Genomic DNA, 24,166 nt, shown 5'->3' with positions numbered 1-24,166 from the left:
ATCTATTAAAGGTATTAAGATCAGTAGAGGAAAAACCATTTCATTTAAAGACTGTTTTTATTGCTTTCTGTCTTCTCTCCATGGTTACCTGAACTTCTAGACTTGCAAGAAGTGCCCACATATCTGGCCTTCTGATTCTCAGGCATCTGACCTTGCTCATGTACTCTTGTACATCATTCTCTTTGAGGAGCACATCTCTTCCTGCTGTGGATACTAAAATTGCTGTAAGCATCACAATTTCTCTGGTGCCTCTAAATCCTTCATCACGGCCAAGTCCAATCAGAGATTTTCTTCCTTCATCACTATATCAGAATCCCACTAAATGTAAGGCATGTAAAATTCACCTACTCACATGACAATGGATGAAAACATAGAGTAGGAGAACCTACTTCTTCAAAAAATCAGAAGAGAAACACATTACAATCACACCTTATCTAGAAATATGGGGAATAGGTCTGTAGCTTTGAATATTCAGGCCTTTCAGTTGTGAAGGGCAGGAGAAAGTTCATAAACTTGATGCTGGTAGAAAGTTATGCAAACCCTGTGTGATGCCATATTCATACAGGAAGGATGACCTGAACTGAGCTCAGTACAGCTGATGGATGAACTCCCTACCACTGTCAGATTGTTTTGTTTTCCTAAATTCCAGTTTTCAAAATTAATTAATTGAAAGCATTAATTAATTAATGCTTCTGATATACTAAGGATCTTCATCCCTAACTCACTTGATAACTGTTTTCTACCTGGTAATTTTGAAGCACATCAAGAAAGAAGTAATAAAACTTTTGAATGTACACAGGAATGATCTCTTCCTGTGTCAGCTTTTAAGGAAAGATGGATGAAATTACCATCTCATCCATAAAGCCAAGATAAAATGGAGCACTGTGGCCATCTTGATCACAATGCCATGACGAAAATACCACTGTTGATTTGTTCATAACGTCTAGAACATTTATCAAAATATGATCACATACTGTGAGAGAATACATGCATACAAGTTACTGACTACCAGCAGTTGGAAAGACAAACAGAAACACATGCAATCAGGTAGTGTGCATGATCATCTATTTTAAGAGATACTGTGAAGAACCTTGTTGACTGACATGCCTTTCATAGGCCCCCCCAATACAAAACAAATACTTTTGTTCTTTTACTTCCTGTACCACTATCGTATTAGGAGACCCTTTTTTGTGTTTTGTCCCATCTTGATAATACTGCACATGGTAAAGGGGGTACTAATTCAGCCCAGCCTCCTTGAAGGAGCCGAGTTAAGTCTGTTTATATTAAGAGACTGACTTGGTAAGCTGCAGGTCCCCAAAAAGCATATAGAAAGCTAGCATCTTTACAGTGATTTACTGAAAGCAGCAGCTCATTTTAATATAACCATCTCAAAACATAAAATTGATTGAACCAACTGCTGTGCAGGGCATACACAACAGCTGATCAAAATCATTCAAGATTTTTATTCCTAGAGCAACTCCAGAGCTTGTAGAGTTTTTCCTACTTTATTATTTCAGTTCTGATACACAACTCACTTAGGCAAGCAGAAAAATTAAGGCTGACTGATATTCTGATATTGTTAACCAAACATTTGGATAAACTCAAAATAATCTCCTGTGTGAAAAACCAAAATGAAAGCCAAATATACGTGGTAACCCACAGCAGTTTTCATCAAGTAAAGACTAACTATTACCTTCCCAATTATCCCTCTTTATAACATCTTGATTAATTGTATCCCAAAGAGGTCCACAACACTCCATACAGATTAGTCCAAAGGACACATTTCTTCCATTTCAAAAGGTTTTAAAGGATAGATTTATAATAGCATTACAACACACAACTGCACTTTAAAAAGGCAGGAAAAAATGAAAACTTTTTCCCAACTCCGAAGATATTATTGTTAACTTTACTTCCCTTGCACAAAATATCACCCGAAAGAATTTATCTATTTTGTTGAGGATAACAAAAAGTTCACCTTTTCAGAGTATGCTGCACGAAGCTTTGCCTGTCTTTTATACAGTAAAGTAATTTTATGGTATTGTGTCACAATGAAGGACAAAGATAAGCCAACTGTTTAGATTCCTCTCCTTTATGTTGTGGCTTTGATCACTAACAATGCTGCATGAACAGCCAACAGAAGGCTGACATTTCATAAAATATGCAGTGATAAAAACTAATACTGTAGCATCTGGGAGCGATATATAAAATGCAGAAATACACCTAATAACTGTGATCTTAAATTACAAGTTACTAAAAGCTAAATAAGCAGCATACCTAAAAGAAAGATTAAGACAGGATTTTTGTGCTTCTGCTCCTAAAAACAAATTTAAAAAAAATTAATCCAAGATATGCTATCTATTATTCTTAACAATTCCTCTGGTTCCCTTGTAGCTGAGAAGCAGCCTTGTAGAAGAGTGCTTTTTTTGCCGTATCATTAGGTATCAGCAGAAGCCAAACAGATTATAAGCCTTCTTCTTGCTATATTAATGCTCTAATGCTTTGTGAAGTCCCCTTTATTGTCTTTTTAAAAATATCAATCACACAAAACATACATAAAACCCGATGACTGATTCTTCACTGTTATGTAAAAAAGGTGAAGCCCTGTGATAACAAAAATAAGTAAAAATCCTTCCAATAAGCTGCATAAATTAAGTAAATATTGGAGTAGAAATTACAATATTTTAATTTTTTTACCTTAAGAACATTAAGAACTTATAAGACAGGCCACATAAAATGGAGGATTACATCCTAGAAAGCAGCGAATCCCTAAAGAACTTACAAGTCACTGTAAATAACCAAATGCTTTTTTTGCTCTTACTATGTTGCTGTAGCTAAGAAGCTAAAAACAATCCCTGGGTGCATTACAGGGAAATATATGGTAGTACTAAGGACCTGAAATTATCTGCACATATGGCATCACTGGAATGCTATAACCAGGCCTGGTATCTTTAATTCAAAAGGAAGTTGAAACTAAAAGGGCCAAAAAAGGAATTACACGAATTACAGTCAGGAAATCCTTCTTTTTATTATGTGTGTGAGACAGACAAAAGATCAGTATATTTACTTTATTTATAATAAGATTAGAGGTGATTTGATAGAGATCTATAGTTTAGTACATGTGGAGAAGGTGTAATAGCAAATAACTATCTAATCAAGCATAGCAAAGGATAGTAAGACAGAATTACTGAAAAGCATGTGACATGCTTTTTTAAAAATACAAAATATCAAGATAAAGGTAAAGTAATGATTTGCATTTTTTTAATGATTAATACTTTACCTTAATTTATACCAAAGACGGAATAGCTAAACATCAAAATGATCTCTCCTGCATACAAATCAGTATAATACTAAAGAAATTACAATACTCAATTAACTTTAAAAGATAGTTTTATACCACATCTCTGTTCTCATTTATAATTCCATGGGTCATACTTTAATGCAATTACTCAATATAAAAATTACTTTATCTAATGTAACATAAATATAATTTTAGAAAAGGCTGCAAGGGTGCACAATCAAGAAATAAAACAGGAGTGACTTATGTGGTGCAATAGGTTATGTAGCTACTGGTCATCCACAGGTGCAAGTAACATTAATATAAAGCTGAAATAACTGCTCCAAATAATTTGACTATAATGGTGCAACATTTGCTTATGGCACAAAAAATGGGTAGGACTTCCTCAGCATGAGATCTAGCAAAATACAAGGTCTAAAGATCTCATTGTACCAAGGAGTACATAATGAATTCAGCTTTTTAGTATTAGGCCCTAATTTAATGGCAGGGGAAAAGGAATAATGTATCAGAAGAAAAAAAATGGAAGAGAAAATCCACATTTGGTGCCTAAAGAACTGTGAAGCATATTTTTGGTCTGAAAACATACTGAAATTAAAGTTTAAGTACGTGGGAGGCAATTGTCCTTGTGGTTATAATTAGTGCCCAAATTTAGGGACTTGAGCTCTTAATGCATACCCACCCGCCTGTTATTCTTACCATGGTTTTTTATGTCACTTAATGGAGATGAATACTCTTTTCCCACCTCATATTTACATCAAGGCTATTTAATTTCTTTAGGCTGCTATAATAGGTTAAACAGCAGTCTCAACATCACTCTTCATATCCCACTGGACAACAAATGGCATTATAAGACTGAGAATAAATGAAGGCATATTTACATTCATAATGTTCGTGACTATAAAATTTATGTAAATTATGATTTTTATATTTGCAAATACTACAATTTTCAGTTTCAATGAATACTACTCTTTCATAATTAACTTTCTATGTACATTACATGGAGAGAAAAACTAATGAAAATAAAGAAACTAACTGCTGTGATCAGAGAGTTACAGGTCTTCTGTAAAAGCTCAAAAATTCTTTATTTCTTAACTGATCTTACCCCTGTACAGACAGGGAGCTGGACTACACCTCACTGCTTATTCAAAATGTGTAAAACCTACAGAGGATTTTAAGCAGGTAATAACAAAACCAGATTTTGCATTGGTGGCTTGTATTTAACCCCACCAAAATCTAACAACTGTATTGCTGAGGAAAATTAGTTTTTTCCCTCATCTGTATAAATAGCATTTTTTCCTATTCATTGAAAAATCACAATGGAAACACTAAGTTAATTACAGAACTGCATGTAAGGTTTGGGAACATGTTTACAGATGTTACACAAGAATGAAAAACTCAAAAATATCAAATTTCATTAACTAAGCTATTGCTCCACCAAATGGATAGAATTATTTTTAAATATCCTTAGAGTGGAAAAAGAGCTCTTCAGTTAAAAAGAACATTAATCTCCTATACCTCTTGTGAGACAGACACACACACACAAACACTATGTATTTCTACGCAGACACTATCATGATTTTTCATGATGGCCAGCTAAGTATTTCCTTTAATTTTATAACCTGCAACTCTGACTCAAAAAATCTAGGCTTCCAGAATGAAAAACTGGCAAATCAAATTGGTCCAAATATTCTGACATATTTTTAAATGAGGAACTTTTTTTTGTGTGTGTTTTGGTAAGAGCTTAGTGTGACATTTTCAGACTGCAAATGCAAACATATGAAATGAAACTGCTCCCAAACCACCACAGTCTCAAATACATATGTTGTTTTTAAGGAGGTGATTCCTTGATACCTAAGAAGCATTATGAGAATGAAAAAATGCCACACATCTTAAGGAAGTAAAATTGGGCACGTAAGATGAGTTGGATCGGTTCTGTGTCTAATGAAATTGCTGGTTATATATGTTGTTTTTAAGGTTACTCAACATGTAATCATTAGAAGACAAAACTTGAAATGCATGGACTGGGTATATATTCAAAGACATATATTTTAAAGAACAGTGAATTTTCTGGTCTCCCTTAGCTTTGTAGTAAGCTGTAGCTTGTAATAAAAATGAAACAAAAAGGACTTCAAGATTCTGTTCCAGTTTGACAAGTGGAGGAAGTACGGACTCAGACAATGGCCCAAACCATCAGTCTCCTCCATTAAATATCACTTCCCTTTTCCCAATTACTTGCACCAATTAATTTTTCTGTGTAAAGTAGTAAATTTCCCCAACTTCTGCTGAATGCCTGGCAATAGGGAAGTCAGTATCACTGCTACACCAGACCAAATTGCAGATACCAAACAAGAAACCCTTCCTCAACACCCTACAAATACTGTGAAAAGGGAAAGTTATTTTGTGGGGCTTTTAACTGCAAAACCTTGAGGGATGTTAAGAAGACCTTCCCAAACTCAGAGCTTGTTTGTACAGAAAACAGAGAAAACAACCTGATACCACTCCCTAGTATTTGCCTCACAGAAAATACTGAAACCTCAATATTAATTCTAAAACTTAAAACAGTCACAAGAAACAAGATACTGGAAGCAATTTTAATACTAGCAAAATCTTAAATGCAGCTTTTACTACAACTCTTCAAAGAAGCTTGCATATGAAATCTGCATTGTTCACTAATGATATATTCCAGAAAGGAATAACATCTGAAAAGTAGTGTCAGAAAAATTTTAAGAATTTCATTAGGCAAATTTTATTTTCAAACAATCTAGGAGCATAAGGCATAAGATCCTTATGTAGAGTAAAAATGTCATGAATGAGGAACTTTCTTTTTTACATGAAATAGTCCATCCCTTAAATGACATTTATTACAGTATCTTTTGGAATAAGAAAAATGTTTTGTATAGCAATAATTTAATATTTACATGTGTCTTTGCTGAGAACTAAACATTAAAGTAAAACAAACCCATTATTATTTCTCCCTAAAATGCTACAAAACCATGCAGGTTTCATAAGTATAGTTTTCATGTACAGAAGTAATCACAATTCCATTCTACGTTTGCATTTCATTCACAGAAGAGCATTTAATAAGTGAAATGAACCTAGAAATACAATTAGTTACTCACTGTTCCTCTAGCTGGTCACTATTCACCTAGAGCAGTTTCACACTATAAAATATTCTCAACTGCAGCACTAAATCATGATTAGATAACTAGATAATGATTCACAACTTAAACACTTTGCCACTTCCTTTGCTTTTGTCAAAACTTACTTTTTATGCAGCAAATGTTTTAAAAAATTTTGATGCCAGAATCCAGCTGAAGGTATTAGATGATTTTCTGTTACAAAAACCAAAGCAAACCAAACATCCCCAAGCCCAAAACATTCCACTAAATTCCTATTCTTTTCAAGTAGCTATATGCATACTAAGAAACTCACTAACAGCCTGTCAATACAGGAAAGTACTCCATTACTTCCTGTAAGTTAAACACTTTCCAAAGTCCGAGTGTAAAAGACCAAAAAGAAACCAAGTGCAATCTGTGCTTTCAAGAGCAATGTGTAATTAAGGTCTTCAAACCATTTACTCAGGAAGAAATACTGTTGCTTCTGTATTTTAAATTAATTACAATCACTTTCCTGTCAGATGGTATGAGTGTCTCCAAGCAAGACTGTCTTGATCTACTTTTTGTTGGTACATTCTATGGGCAGAATACATTCACTTAAAAAGAAGAGCATTTTCTTCCTTTTCTATCCCTTACTCCTCTCTGCCAAATGACAGAGAATAATGATTTTTTTTTCCTCAGATCCAGCTTGGATTCCACTATAAAGTACACATCTGGATTTTAAAATAATCTAGATTAATATGCCAAAATAAGTTTAGAACATTTATAATATAGAGAAATTCTTGCACCTGATCTACAATTCCCTTGCAAAAGATGATAAATACTGCAAGTTTCAAGATACAGGTAACCTTTTCTATAACTCTAAGGCAGGAACGCTGCTTAACAAAAATGATAAAACAACATTCAACTACTTCTTCTAAATCTAGTTGAACCATTCATACCAGAATCAACTCTTACTACTTAATGATTATGAGGGAGATCTTAGAGGATCAGACACATAATATGGAGGAAGCCACTGCAAAAGTTGGTGACAAGATTGCAATTTTTTAAAATTACAGATCTGTAGAAATTATACAAAGAAAGTTGCAAAGAAAATGTTCAATATGAAATTATGTAATGTACATCACTCAATGAAAGCTTCAACAAAACCAGCGAAGCTGCTCAGAAAGTTCTGAGTTTTGCTCAGAAAGTTCTGAGTTCCACATTAATTTATTCAAATATGACGGAGTGCTGATAATATACAATACTTTCTGCCCACCATGGCTTCTATCACCTTAGAGAAATGCATAAAGGTCTATATTCACTATATGTATTTATTGAACAAATAGCACTAAGCAATGTGTGGAGGGTCTTAAATTACTAGGCATTTGGTCATCACTGTCACTTTAATTTGGCTTTATTCATCTGCTTTCCATCAAATTACAAATGCTGGCCAGTCACAACAACTGAGAAATGCTGCTGCTTGCATTGCAGATCAGTCCCTAGTACAGGACTCCAACTGCACACGGCTGGCATCTACACTGGTACCTGTCAATATCCTTCAGTACATGTTTAGACATTTAAATCCATATAACATAAAGAGCAAAACCCACTAAAATTCTGTGAACTTCCTTTAGAATTTGTCCTGGAGGCAAAGCATTCTGTAAGTCCCACAGAATTTCTTCAGGAGGAGCAGAGGGAGAGAAAAGATAACCAAGGACAGCCATGAAATAGCATCCCTTCCCTTCAAAGGAAATTACAGCCAATATTTTAGGAAATTTTTTTTGTCCTTAAAACTTTACTGGAACATTAGCACAGCTCTAAACACATCAGAGACAAGTGTCTGTGATTGTCATATCTATAGTAGAAGGATCACTTCAAATACACCAAAACATCATTACAATCTTGGTGATTTTTTTAACTACATACACCACTGGCAATCCAACTGTTTCTCCCCTCCATCGTTCACTTGCTGCAAATTTTCTTAAGGCTGCCACTTTTAATCCTTCAAGAACAATTGAAACAAATCCTTTTTAACAAATTCTGATCAGCATTTATGCTCATCTAAGGTAGCACTTATCTCTTACTGCAAACCAAACCATAAATTAAAGTCTTTTGAGCAGGTTCAATCGATACAACTTGTAACCACTGGTTTGGGTTGGAAAGGACCTTTAAAGAATACCTAATTCAGCCTCTTGCCATGGGCAGAGAGGTGGACATCTACTAGATTAGGTTGCTCGAAGTCCTATCCAACCCGGCCCTCGAACACTTCTAAGAATGGGGCATCTGCATTTCCCTGGGCAACCCATTTCCATGTCTCAACATCCTAATTGTTAAGAATTTCTTGCTTAGATTTCAGTTCATCCTTTACTTACAGAGGCCTAAATCTCTAGAGGCCCTGGTGTAAAGTCTTTCTCCATTTTTGTTATAAAGCCCATTTTAAAGTACTTCAAGGCAGAAGTCAGTTCTTCCTTTGTACTGGCAAGAGTGGTTTTGCGGTTAAAATGAAGATGAACTACAAAGCAAGCACCAAGTAAAATGAAAGAGCTCTGTCAGAATCAGCTAGGCTCTGTCCATGGCCAGCTCATGCTTCAGAGTCATGTTGCTCCACAAGGAGGCTCAGGAGGGAAACAGGGCAACATGCCAGGGGCAGGGGCAAGGGCCACGCAGTGTACAAAGACCGCTGCCAGAGGAATCTTGAACTAACAAGGATGTGAAGCAGTACCAAATTTGTCAGCTATAAAAGTAAGTAATCTAACACAGTACAAAGAGGAGAAACAAGAAGGACGCCTGAAGACAATGGGCTAATAACACACAGTACCACTAGTCCTCACCATTAGAATCAGACACCTACTGACAATAAAGCTATTGTAACTACTAGTCTTGACTTGATATGTACCCTCAATGGGAACTGATATAACCTGATTTTAGTGCTTTGCAAAGTAACTCGATCCTGGACCTGTTCTTCCACTGTTTGAAACTGCATGTCCTGCAAGTTTTCTACATCTGAGAAAAAAATGTCCTTATCTTATGCATATCTTTCTCGAGCCCATCTCTGCAATACAGCCATAAATTAAACACAAGAAAATGGACCACCAAGCCTGTAGGAAAAGCAACAACAGAAACACTGCAATGAATTGGGTTGTTTGAATTGGTGTTGGATTTTTAAAATACTTGTATGTTCTGTTCCTACAGATGTGTGATGACCTCTATGAGCTGCATAACAGTGTAACAAATGGGTAATTCACTTGCTCCACAAAACACAGATTACTGTACTATTTAAGAAAAGATGCCATCTGTAATATAGTTGCAAATCACCAATGCTTTTTAGACTAATAGATAGAGAAGTTTAGTTAAAGTTAAATTAACTGACAAATTATAACATGCCTATTCTAGAGCCTGTAAGACAATACACTAAATCACTTAAAGATTTCTTCTTAGAAAGCACTGTATTCCAAATTATAAACAAATTATAAATTCCTGAAGTATTTAATTGCCTGAAATATTTCATCTGAAAAAGACCCAACATTCAGTTTTCCTGATGCTTCATAACCCGGTTTGTAAAACAAAGACTAGAACCAGGCTGCAAGCCAACAATTATCAACTATTATATGGGATTTAACTATTCCCCAAGTCAAAGGAACTATGTTTAAAGCTATATAGTATTTCAGTTTCTTTATAAATCACTTCAATAGTGAAAGTTGTTTGACCAGTTTCAGTATTATGTCAACATAAAAATATCTGAAACCAAGAAATATTAAGTGAAATTAATCTCAGAGAACGCTGGAAAAATTTCAAGCAGTGGGAACTACAGGAAGATTAGTAACTAGCATTTAAAAATATTTTGTCTTCAGAGAAATTATCTGTCTTAAATATAGGTTAAACAAATTAGAAATAATAAGTAAAGCATACTAAATGAGCATTATCATTTTTTTCACCAAAGAATTCTTAGCATGATTTAATTTGTAGTCAGAACAATCTACAGTATACCAGTCCTGAAACAAATGTGCCAAGCTTACTATGAAGCAAGCACATAGATATATAATTTTAATACAATTATAGATATCTGAAATACTAGGGTTCCTCAAATATATCAGTTGCAGTGTTCTTTTCTAAATTAGCAATATGCATTGCTTTCTTTAATGAAACTTCTATTTTCTTGTTTTCCTATGAAGAGCTGTAAGAGGGAAAACAGCCATGGACAGAAGAGGGAAAATGGCCACGGACCAAACACCACTGTTTGGTACATGGAGGATGGGGGAAGAAAAAAAAGATGCATTTTGGCAGTCTATTTTACTCACAAAAAAAATAATAATTTTCTTCCTTTCTTGTTTTCCCTCATTAGCCAACAAGAAGCACCAGATCTACTCACTACATGCATACTGCATGCCTAAGAAAATTAAGGGATGAAATGGAAGGTAAGAGCAGCAGTCTCAGCCTCAAGTTGCACCTCGAAGATCAAGAGTTGCCTGTAGTCTGGCCTACCACTGAACAAGCACAATACCTCTTTAACAAAGGAAAAACATCTGGCAGGTTACATGGAAACCTCTGCTGCCTGAACCCTTCTTTACTGGCCTGAATGCTGCCTCCAACATTTGGAATGATAGACAAGGGAAGCTCACGCTACTGACCTTTGCTCACCTTGCAGGCACTATGAGGGAGAAGACGAGTTCATCAAAAACTTAAAGAAAGATCTCCCAGGTTTGTTCATGAGTATATGAAGCTTGTCTTACATTAAATGTAAATGAGTTAACCAGAATATTCAAAAGCTTCTAAGGCAATTTTCAAGAACAGTTTTAACTAGTTTTTGAAAGACACGTATTCTCTAGTAATAGGAAATACAACTATTTTAATTAGTTTTTCTAAGCAACAAAATAAAAAGACATTCCTAGAATTATGTAGATCAGTAAAATGAGTTCATTATAATTACTTACTATAGTGTTATTGTGTAATTTTTTAATTTCACAAAGTTGGACGCAATGGAAAATGATCTTGATATAACCTACAAGAAGCAGTCTAAACACTTGGAAATGGTGAAATTATATAATCACACATGCACATACAAAAAGACTAAGCTACCAAAAGCACCAGTCTCTGCTTCTCAACTCTATTTGACAGTTCCAAAATCCAGGCACACATCCAGAAGAACTTTCTGCCCCACGCCTGGTCAGTAAAGAAATTGAGGTTAACCTTTAATTTTTAATGTCACCTGCAGCCAGTGACTGCTTTTTCTAATGCAAGTGACAGATAAACAGCAAAACACTCCCAAGATGATACACAAAGCACCACATACCATAAGTGCATTTTTATTTTTATACCAACTCAATTTCTCAAATGGATAACCAATGTTCCTACTAATTTACATTAAGAATTGAGTGAGGCATGAAAATTGTTCTGATGCATAGGCTCTATTTCTTTAATGTACTGCATAGTGTTCTGTACTTTATTGCAACACTGGAAAAAACTAACTACACTTAAAAGGTACAGAAACTACATATCCAAGCTCATATACGTCTTAAAAAATCACTTCAGAAAGGAGTTTTAAATTATCCAGAGAATAGGAAGGAAAAATAACTAATTAAAGGCACTGATGGAAGTCAGTAAAAATAAAAAAAGTACCTATTAAAATGAGTTTACTGACCTTTAACTACTTGAACTAGTGTGTTTCTATAGATCAACACTAGAACTTTAAATCTGCATTTCTAGGATTTCCAATTTATAATTCCTTTACACAATTCAATACTATCACCTTAACATTTGCAAGGTAATTCCAAACTAAACAGAGGGAATATGGCAAATTGAAGTAATATAGTCTAGCTATTTAAGGCCAAATTGGCAAGTCTTTAACAGTAAACACTGTATCATTACTAAACACTGCCATGTTGTTAATGTTAAGGAGAGGTTTAAATTAGAGAGTGAATTGCCCCTTCAGGTCGGGACTTAGGGCATATTATGGGAGAAAGAAAAGAAATGCTCCCACTGACACAGTCCATGTTCCACCAGTTCTGTGGGAAGCAGACTGCAATACAGTTATCAGTCAGTTTTAACACCAAATACTACAGTCACTATTTTCACTTGTCTTTTAAAATTTAATGCAGCAAACTGGGGAGAAAAGAACCTATGTTTGTAAAGTAAGATTTCTTTTGATACAGAAATGGTAAGAAAATAGCTTTTGGACAACTGCAGGAGACACATCACAAACATTTTTATAAATGTTAAATGTTTAACTATGACATTAATGAAAATGAGGCAGAGTCAGTTTGCTTTAAAAAAAATACAGAAGAATTAACTCACATAGGGGCAGGTGCTCAAACACAAAGGAGACAGCTGTCTTCAGGAGGATATTCTCTACACATTCAACAGGCAAATAGCACTGGGATATGCCCCAGCCACCAGGAGCAAGGAGGAAGCTGGAATGGCAATCCTGGTACCAGACTTCTGGGCTTGACCTTCAGATGGAGAATAAATATACTTAATGAAAAAAAAATCCTAAGAATAGTTTGAGGTTTTTATTTGATTTAACAAGATTCAAGTTAAGGATTCAAGACATAAGACACTGAATTTCTTCTGGACATTTCAATATAACAAAAACAAAAGGGACTGAAATTAGCTTAAGTATTTTCAAGTCAAGTAAGTACTGTATTTCACATAATCATGAATCAGGAGAGATAGAAACAACATGTAAAGTAAATTAATGTGGTTTAATTTATTTATTTTTAAGATGACAATAATGGTAGACAAACAACTCTAACAACTTGAACATTATGGAGACTTATTCAGCATTCAACCTCAAATTTTTATCAAATGTGACTCTTGGATATTTCTCAGCATTATTTCAATTTCTCCTCATGTGAATGAACTTCTTAATAACATGTATCTTACAAATTTCTGTAATTTGGTATTTTAGACCTATTTTCTAGAAAGTTATTCATTCATTATTGATAAGACCATAAGAAGTTGTATAAGGTTCAACAGCATACTACAGCTGGTTACAAACACACTCACACTAAAAATGTTGAAGGTTATGGTTCTAAGAAAAATTTAACGAATGAAACATAAGCAACTGATCAGCCATCTATCTTTCATTAACTCTCCTTTAACTGTTCAAATCACAAAAAATCACAAAAAAAAAATTCAAACAAACCCTCATCAAAATATGTTTATGCAGAATTTTTCAGCAACTATGACATGACTGAAGTCTACTCATGGCAGGATAAAATTATATTTTAAAATAATCCTTCCTGTTACAAATATGCAAAGCTAATAGTGTTGAAATGGAAACACCATCTTCCCTTTTTGAAAAGGTGGTACTTTACTGTTTCTCTATAGTGTTTTCAACAGGAAATGTGAGAACACAACCATCTAGACATTTTTATAAAAGTCCTAAATGACAGTGATTTTGCAGGTAAATACTCAAAAAGCTCCTGAAATCTGACCAATGTTGTCAGATTACAGTGTAATCTGAGACTGTAATATTACAGTGTTGTAATATTTAGAAACATACCACAAAAAGCATACTGACTTGTTAAAAAAAAAAAAGGTATTTCTTTTGTAAGAAATTAAATTAAAGGTAATTGTCTACTCTTGAGTATATAAAACAGTTCCAACTGAATAGTGGGTTTAGGGGTATTTCTTGTAATTTGGATTAGCATTCTAATTACCACATACTAGCACATAAATGTATTTTTATTCTAGAGCATACTTTGAGTTATTAAGTCTGGCATTAAATTTTGTAACAAGATGTAATATATCTAATTCAAGAGGGCTTAGAGTATTCCTGTATTACTTATTAATATGTTAAGTGAATGTTTGGACAATTGATTTCAACTAGGTTTTGTGACTAAAACATGTGACAAAATACAATTTTCAAATTACATAGTCCATTTGTCATAACTACTGTTCTTTCTAATTTCTATAGGTGTTAACAAATTAAAGAAAAAAAGCCACACTGCCTAAATAAAGAACTGTAACCATTTCAGAATCTAAAATAAATCATCAGCATTAGCAAATGTGTCCATTTAGCCAGTAGCAAAGCATCCTTTGCTGTTCTACCTTCCCGTTGCCTTCATTTGCTTTTTATACCCTCCTTTCTGCATTTCCACCCAAACTCTATATGTGTATATTTGCAGGGGACCTACTACAGTGAGACCACAGTCTTGTACTGAAGCAACAATGAACAATAACAAATGCACTGCTTGAGTACCACAAGCCGACTCAGTCACAGGTGGACCCAAGTTGACTGGTTGGTTTAATAACATCAATATATTTAAAACACTTATTCTGTCAATTCTTACTGAAACAACAGAAACATCCCTAGCTAATGGCTTAAATAATGTTCACGCAGCAAAATAAATAGAAAATATTACTCTGTGTAAGTTCTGAAAAGAGAGGTGATGACAATGTATTTCACACCAGTTCAGCACAAAGATTTTTGTGTGATTCATACAGTTTTGACAGTTTTTTCAACAAGTTAGACTGCAAAATGGTCCCTATGCCCGCATTGATGTTTTCTGAGTTACAAACAAGTGAGATAGATTAGGGAGAATGGGAAAAGTATGATCTCCATTGGAGCATTTGGCCAGCTGAAATAAAAAGATGGACTTACTGTGAATATGAAGAAAATCATCTCAGAAAATGAAAAAAGATGAAGACATTAATAAGTAGCCAGAGTAACTTACAAAACAGAATAGAATATTACATTAAGATTTTTATTACCATGACGAAAGATATAAAGATTCTTTTTCTTGAAAAATAAGAAAAAGTAACTTTTTACATGAGCTATTAGTAAGTACAAACAGAATCTGCCTGTATTTTAGGAAAAGTGATGGCATCCTCATGTAGACAGCTCATTTTGAAGGATATCTACTAGACATTTCTGAAACCTACATGAGGACTGCATAAATCAATACCATCACAAATGCAGACCATCTGTCAGATGTCTTGAACATCATTTACAGAAAACAGTCTTCAATATATGAATATAGTCTTAATATATGAATATACGAATAAAGTCTTAAATAAATTAATAAAGTAAGGAAATAAAGATATTTCCTAACTTACACAAAAACCTCCATTGCCACATATGATGGAGGAAAGCAGGAGTTCAGTATCATATGCTAGTAGAAGGTTCCTAACAACTAGAATTACTCCAATGTTTAAAGGAGTAGGTATCAGGAAGCAAACACAGGTAATCCACCTTAAACCTCTAAATGGAAGTGTTTAGAGAAGCTACTTTTTTAAGGTAACAAAACAGGTACAATAGTACATACCTTTCAAAGAAGCATTTCTGCTTCCCATGGTCAACTAGTCACACAACTACATTCTGCTTGGAAGACTGAGAACATGAAAACATCCCAATGCTTTGCCACATGTTCTCAGTAAGCCTTACTTCACTCTTTTTTCAAAACACATTAAACCAAAGGGCAGGAGGAGGAAAAGGGGATGGGAACAAAGAAAAGAAACTAGTCTGATTTTACTATTGTCTGTTCTTCCTCCCTCAATACTGTCTCTATTAAAAAAAAATTACAGAACTAAGAATACATGTAGTAAACAAATTATCTTGATATTTCACTATTTTAGTAAATACATTTGATTAATTTCTCATCAAGATGCAGTGGTATTTCAAAGACTTATGCTGAGGGATTCAAATCTGAATTCTTTTCACACTCTCTTAAAGTAAATAAATTTTAAATTAGACTTTAATTTCAAATAGCCATGTGCTGCTTTTTTGATATCTGTGCACCATAATACAGAATTAAAACCCAAAAATACTAACATTGACATCCAGATGCAATGAAAGTATTTTAAGAAGAACAATTCCTTTAAAAACAGAATATATGGCTTGTTTAAAGTATGGAATTTGGTTACTGAAGAGAGTCCCACTTTTGCATTGCTTTTCAGGTATACATACACACAAAGGAGCATTCTAAGATGCCAGAAGCCAAGAAAGATACACTCTTGTACAGGTCTATTAAATCTGTGAATGCAAGAGCTGCTGCATTTCACAGTCTATTATTTATATGACAGAATGAAGATCTGAAAACATGAAATATAGCCTTAAATTATTCACTTATTCTTTTCACAAAAGGAGAAACCGTCAATCTAACACTAAAAGACTTCAAGCATATTTCTAAAGGTTTCACGAAAATTGCCTTATTTATCAAAACTTTATTCCCTCCGTTTGTTCATTAAACACTGTAGCTTTGCATTAAGGTCAAGCAGTGTCAACCAATTACTGTTGTTGGAAAAGTCCTACTTCCTTAATACTCAAAGAAACCATGGTATACAGTGAATTATTTTAATAGGCAAACTGAACACTGTTTATCCAAAGTACATTTCAACCATAAAAACATATTTTAAGGGTTTCTATCAACAATCAATTATAGTACTATTTATTATCACAACAGCATTAAGCATGATTCTTTGTCTGCTTAAATGCCAACCTTAAAAAATATACATCTATTTTAGCATATTCAGCAACATTCTGTTCTTAGCTCATAATAAAGGAAAGTAACAAAAATTAAGTGACCTATAAAGCAAACTGAAAGGTAAAAGATAAAACACTGAATTTTAAAGAGACAGTATCAATAGGTATAAACAATTATTCTGTTCTCATTCTCTGCTGGTGGGCAACAGGGCACAGCTTATATGACAGACCTGAAAAAATTCCACCCTGTTTTCACTACTCCTAATTTTGTAGCTTTATATCAGGGTGAAATTCTCCATCTTGCAATATATGAGAAGAGCAAGTGGTCACACACAAATTTATTGAACACCAAGAAAAGGCCACTCATAGGCCATCCTACCCAATACCAAAGTCCAAGTCATTCAGGATAAAAGGATTTCCTTTTGTAAGAAATTCAAGGTAATTTTATATTTTGATTTAACAGCCCAGGACAAAGTCCCCTATGTCCGACCAGACCCATTTTAATGGCCGGCAGTTCAAAAGGCTACAATGATGATTTTACTATGTAATCACTTCTAATCTTACATTTCAGAGAAGCAAAATTTTGGATCTCATTTCCTTTTGGAACTGACCTGTTTATTGCCATTCCACCTAGTATATAAGCTGTGACAAAGGAACACAATATTCTGATGGTAACCTTTGAAATCTTACTGCTATGAGCCTAACTGTGCCTTTCTGAAGTTACAAAACATGCAAAAACAAAGACAATTTCTTCTACACATTGTGTCAGCTTGTCTCACTGGAAAAAAAGTTTTCATCCATGTCCTGTACCAGTGATCAATGATACATACAGTGATACAAGACACACATGCCATTGCTACAAACAAGGAAAGGAAATAAAGTAACAAAAGGAATTTAAAAAAACCAAACCAAGCCAAAACAAACAAAACAAAAAAAACCAAAAACAAAACACCAACCTGAAAAGTTTTGCTGAAATTATGGAGAAAGACATAACATCTGTTGTCTCATTATTTCTAAAAGATCAGAATAAGGGAAATCAAAAGAAGTAGAAAGAAAAAAAAACCAATCAACCAAACTTAGAACAAGTCCTCTCCAGTCTCCCCTCAGGGGGCCTAAGCCCCACCTTCAAGTTACAGTCTAGCAGTGAAACCTGAAAAGATTCTAGAACCTAATATTGCACAAAAAAAATTCAAGAAGATAAAAGAAGATAGAGAAAAAAATTATTGATCCGTTCAAATTCATCTGAATGACTTCACTGCTAACCAGGTTCATGGATGGGAGGTATCAGTGATGTGATACAAACTTCAGATTAGAGACATTTTAAACATGTTCTGCATGGTTGCTCCCACATAAAATACTGTCCTGACGTAATCATAAACTGGACACAAAACTATTGAAATCAGAGAGCAATTGTTCTAAAAAATTTATTTTTAACAGTTCTCTCAAACCATACACATACATTACAAATGTTACTTAGAGACATTTGTTTCATCTGTTTCTGTCTTGTATTTTCATAATAGAATGTTGGTAGAAACTAGCAGCACCTCAAAGGAAAGATTTCCAAATGCTTTTGAAAAATGGAAGTTATAATTAGAAATCAATAAATACAAATCAAAAGTTCTACATTTAGAAAAGGCTCATCATAGATATGAACACATAATGGACCAGCAGTAAACCATTACACAGGGCATTAATGAATAGAGAAGAATACAAATCAAAAGAGAAAATTTTGTTGAATCTTTTAAAAACACATCTCACCAAAATACACTGACAAGCACACAAAGTGCATGTGGTTGGGTGTGTGCACAAGTGGTAGCACATGTGGCAGCACCGGCATTGAACAACTGAAAATAACTTTTTTCCATCTCTTTCTGTACTTTATCCAGTTTTGGACATCATAATTCTAAGGAAGATGTAGGCAAACTATGGAAAGTCAATGGGAGCATGACTTCAAGGAGTGCTGGGGTATGACACAAACTGAAGCTTCTCAGAAAAGGTTTGATCAATGCACTTGATCCTGCTGCAGGACAGATTGAAAAGTGATATCTGTCACCTTCCAGGCAATACAGTTCTTCAATGCCCGTCCATCTACCACAGCCAACTGCAGTAAGAAACTGAACAAAAAGGAAAAGTGTCTCTGCACATCTTCAACAGCATAAGTTTTCTCTTATTTATCTCTTACCTTCAGATTTCCATATGGAAACCCAGCACTCCCCTTGCTAACAGACAGGTGGACAGGAGATTATTACTCTTACATTATTACTCTGCATAGTTGTTTTTAAATTTCCTTGTCATGAGCCAGTATTAGATTGAGAATATCTGTGGGTAACTTTTCCTGTTTCATCATTCTTTGGCTAAAATTACATAGCATTTAATGCCAAAGAAGCATCACTGATTTTTTTTTTTATTACTGCATTATATGTGTGTTCTTAAAAGGAGGATGAACACATGAAAACCTACCACACAAAAAGTAGAAAGAAATTATATCCTGAACTGCACAGCATGAAAATAAAGTTTTTTTTAGAGGACCTCCTTTCCTTGTCCTGGCTTCTTCACCCACTTCATGGATAGCTCTCAATTTAATGATAACTCCTTAACCCTTGTCCTGTAATAACAATGAAAAATTGTTTGAAAAATCAAAGTGGCATGCTAATCAACACCTCTTTGGTGAATGAGAGGACAATCTTCAGCTTTAAAGGACATGTCATTTGAGTATGATGGACCAGAAGAAACAGATCTCCTGTATGGATGAAAGACAGCAGAGAGAATAAACTGTTTTTCTAGATCCACCAGCTCTACTGGATAACACTGGATATCCAGCAATGGGAGATACGGAGGTGGGTTGTAAGATAAGGAACAGGCTAGAGGCAAGAGCTGTTATAATTATAGCGGGGAACACAGAATTTGTTAAAGGAAGTCTACTGTATAATTACATTTGAAAATTTAGCAAGATGCCCAGAGGCTGGCTTGCAGCTGTCAGGAACTGGTAACGCTGGAGTTCTGCTCAGGAGAAAACCACCACTGCACAGAAGCACACCTCCACCTCCCTGTAGCTGAGCCAGCTCTGATAAGGCAAAGGAATGACTTCAGCTAAAATCTGTAAGATTACACAACACATGAGATTATACCTATTCTCAGTAAAAAGTGCTCAGAGACTGGCGATTATTTTAAAGGAAATTATACGTTTTGACAATACATTAAATATGTTTTTTTGAATGAGTGTCAATGACAGTACTTTTTAAAATTTCATCTTTAATAACAGTCAAATTCAGATTTTTTAAATTATATTAATTCATAATCAAACTAATCTCATCTCTTTGCATACAAAGTCATAGTTTTCTCTTTGGCCTATTTGGCCCAATAAAATGAAAACAAATGAGTGAAACACAAACAAAATGCAAGAATAAAAATAAATCTGTATACTTGTTTCTTCCTTGGATTTAGAGATGTTATTGCTGAGCAACAAGTAGCAAACTACAAACACACAAAGTGATAATCTGTAGACAAAGTGATCAAGTATGAAACAATTAAGCCGTTCTTAATAAAGAAGTAGGATTGAACAATTAAAAATGGCTTATTTTATATGAAATTATTGATTCTACTTTAAAATATATTCTGCTAATTCAGATATTAGCACATGAAGTGCTGTACTTGCTGAAAAACATCAACAACTGTATTACTGGTGTTTATGTATAACACATCTGGATAAAAAAATGAGCAAGAATCACACTACAAAATAAATTTGACCAAATAAAATTATGTTGTCATATTAACACCACAAGAAAATAAAAAGCTCTGGAGACAGATCAGAGTCCACAAGCCTACACCACAAGTTTAAACCAAAACTCACAGTAGAATTATTTCTAAATGCTGTAAAAACTGCTTCTTTTATTTGAGATCTAGGCCTTTGTAAGAAATTTAAGTATATTTGTCTAATTGGCATTATGGACTGTAAAAAGAGAAAACTGACGGTCATTTCAGCTTTATTAAACTTGCTACTGCTTCCAGATTGAAGAAAATGCATACATTCTCTAATCATGTCTAAGTGTTGAATTCTGAAGTGCAGGCAGCTCATCAACTAGTCCATATTTGTTCCATTAGCCTAAAGATATCCTTTTTTGATGCCCCATTATTAAAATTGGTATAAATACTTCAGATGTCTTTGCTATAGAAAGGTAGAAATATTTTCTAAATATAGGCTTTGCTCACTTAGAAAAATGTTCTCAACATAAGACTGAACAATTTTTTTTTCTATGCATCAAGTCTGCCTTTTGCTCAGTGTAACAGGACTGCAGCAGAACTGGGATTTGTTACCTACATTTTGTTTAAGGAGAGAGGAGGAAAACAATCCAAGAAATCAGTTATTTTATACAAATTTCTCCCCTTTTTTTTTGTTCCACTTTTCATTTTACAAAGATGGACATCTGACAGATAATTTCAATAAAAGAGGGATTCCTATTGAACATACACAGTTTCAGTTTTGTTTGACTTTTACAGAAAATTAATCTTTACAATTTAACATATTCCTTTGCTTTAATTTTAAAATTAAAATACAGTCGCTTGAAAAATTCCAGTCTTCAAAAGGCATATAAATTAAACCTAAGTACTGGGTTTTTATGAATGAGAAATTAGAACTAATTTTGAAAGAAATTTCAGGAGTACAATATGGGTTTCAGACAGTGACCCACTTTTTATTTCATTTTTTTTTTCAGGACAGTCTAATTACAAATATTCTGTGCCTTGGTCAATTCTGGTTGCAGAGATATTGCAAATATAAAAGAAAAATGTCAGGCCTTATATTGATTTCTTCTACCTCAAGCGAAAGTTTCCTATGTTGACACTTTTGTCATATTCATCTATATTACATTATATAATGCAGCTTTAAGGACTGCAATGATCCCTGCAGGAATGTATAGAGAACTCATTCTTTCATCTAAAATATTACTGTGGAAGAACAAAGTATGGTCATGCAACAGTTACCCTTATGTATCAACAATTCCACAGTAAAATGTAAGAAAACAAACGACATTAAATTGCTGATTGTTGCATGTTTTTGTTCCTCTGGACAAAAAAAAAGAAGTCTTTAAACTTCTGAATATTGATTTTGAAAGAAAAAGAGTATCTTAAATGGAATCCTGTAAGTTCTAGCATGCATGCACAAAAATCCATAAATCTAGGGGGCACTTTTACCTTTTTTTAACACGAAAAAAGCACCCAAACATAAAAACAAAACCATAAGAATGAGAAGTCAGCATGATCTTCTTTGATGATACATAATGCAAAATGAACACTTGTAGAAGTGTTCAAGCTCAAACTTGTAGAAAATATACATCTTTCAAGATGAGAACCTTTTCAGTACAAAGCTTTGTAAACATAAAAACAAAACCATAAGAATGAGAAGTCAGCATGATCTTCTTTGCTGATACATAATGCAAAATGAACACAGCTCAAACTTGTAGAAAATATTCATCTTTCAAGATATGAACCTTTTCAGAACAAAGCTTTGCATGGAAGTAAGATTTTCCAGCACAACTGAAAAGTGCTAGTTCCCTAGTCTGGCTGTCCTTTCACAGGTAGCTCCACTTCTTCTGCACCATGAGGTTCCCACCATCACAAGCGTGGTATGAATTCCATAAGGTGTTAACACACAGGGATGTACAATGCTACACCTTCAACCAAAAGGCAGCTTGCTGTATCTGTGCTAAAACTTTTCTGGACTCCTCTCCTATCTGTATATACATGCAAGAGATTATCCTGTCCTGTAGATTGTAACTCTTTTGAGAAAGACTATTGTCCAGTTTTATGTTTTAGCTAAAGATATGTGATTTCTGTTGCTGTTATCACTAGATGTATCCATAACACAAATACAGTAATTTGTGTTTTCAGCCTTTCTTATTTGGACTTACTTATATATCTGCCCACTGAAACAGGCAGTTTTCAACAAAAGTTGCACAGCATAACTTACTGGAGTTTTAAAATGTATGACCATTTGTATGAGATTCGGGTTATCCATCCATACAAAGGCAGACTTGTAACATAATTTTATTTAAAATGGGAATAAAATACTCTTTCTAAACTTGCTTTCAAGTATTTTAAATAGCTTGCCTCTATTCTTCTACTAATAAAACAGGGGATGTCAAAGAGCATATAAAATTTTCTAAATTAAGGAAAGAAAACCTAGAATGCACATTATGTGTAAGTGGTAATAGGCAGAGACAACTTCACTAGGCTGTGACATATGACATCTGGTAGACTATTATCATAATAAATGGGAAAAGTAGGTGAGATTCTGTCAACAGCAAGGTAAGAAGAAATGCATCTTCATCAGAATGACAAACATATCTGCCTTTAACAAACATAGGTCAAACCAAAATACAGGTATCTATGAATTAAATATTTTCACTTTGTTTATCCCCTTTTCTTTTGTATTTTAACAATTTAATTGAAGCACATTTACATTCATCCGAGATACTCATTAATGTAATTTAATTTCATTTTACTGAGGATAAATTAAACTTACTAATAACCAATGGCTAAAAACTCACAAGGAACAGCCTATTACTTTTTCACACTTTTATAAATAATTTTAACTACACCAAATAGTAATTTAATGATGTACAGTAATTTAACTGTACATCAATCTGCAACTCCTCTTAGTACAACCACCACATAGATGTTAAAATAGCTTCATCTCTGTAGTTGACCAGCGGAATGGCAACACTACTAATCTGGGGATCATATTAGATATTTGACAGTATGTGTGACCTACAAAAAAAATTCTCATATAAGAGAAAGAAGAGGGAAATAGTGACTTTGTGAAAGTAGGTCATATTCCCACAAACCATGTTTTTTATGGTCCGTTTTCTCCATGTTTTATTCTTCAATTTCATGTCATCAGATGAGAATAAATGAAAAGAACCATCATAAAATTCTTGTTCCACGGAGATTGAAAATTGTCATTGGGTGCTTTAAAAAAACCTTAGAATATTGCCCTTTTATTTGTGACTAAAATCAAGACCTAATTTGTACTTATTCCTTTCAAAACTAGATATATGCCTGCAAAGTAAAATTTCCCAGATTACAATTTTCTGCACATAAAAATGTAACAGAGGTTTGAAACTCACCAAGTGAACAGTCAAGTCGCAAAGCAATGATGGGATTTTGTAACCATCACAGATGGAAGAATCTGGTTAAGTAAATGAAAGAGGGGTGGGGTTTTTTTAATCACTTGTTTTTGATAGGAAAAAAACTTAAAAAAGCAAATTCCCAAGAGGTACTGAAATATAAAATATTAGAAGAAAGATGGTGGAAGAAAAAGCAGAATATTATTACTGCATTCCTAGATACCCA

At 34.0% G+C, this 24,166-nt stretch overlaps 1 protein-coding gene across 6 annotated transcripts in view; it reads right to left on the bottom strand.

Annotated features, from left to right (window-relative positions):
- TBC1D5 (TBC1 domain family member 5) overlaps positions 1–24,166 on the bottom strand; it is a 316,631-nt gene that overhangs the window by 238,695 nt on the left and 53,770 nt on the right. For 5 of the 6 annotated variants that reach the window (XM_039703278.1, XM_039703288.1, XM_039703293.1 and 2 more), the window contains exon 3: positions 12,685–12,839. The exons of the other annotated variant lie outside the window; for it this stretch is intronic. The gene's annotated coding sequence lies outside the window, so the exon portion shown is untranslated. The remainder of the gene's footprint in view (positions 1–12,684; positions 12,840–24,166) is intronic. 6 annotated transcript variants of the gene reach the window in all.

The sequence above is a fragment of the Passer montanus genome, unplaced genomic scaffold (genome assembly GCF_014805655.1).
Source record: "Passer montanus isolate IOZ18808 unplaced genomic scaffold, ASM1480565v1 scaffold10, whole genome shotgun sequence".
NCBI classification, from domain to species: Eukaryota; Metazoa; Chordata; class Aves; order Passeriformes; family Passeridae; genus Passer; species Passer montanus.
The sequence above is the reverse complement of the archived record's forward strand: the minus strand, read 5'-3'. Positions and strand labels throughout refer to the sequence as shown.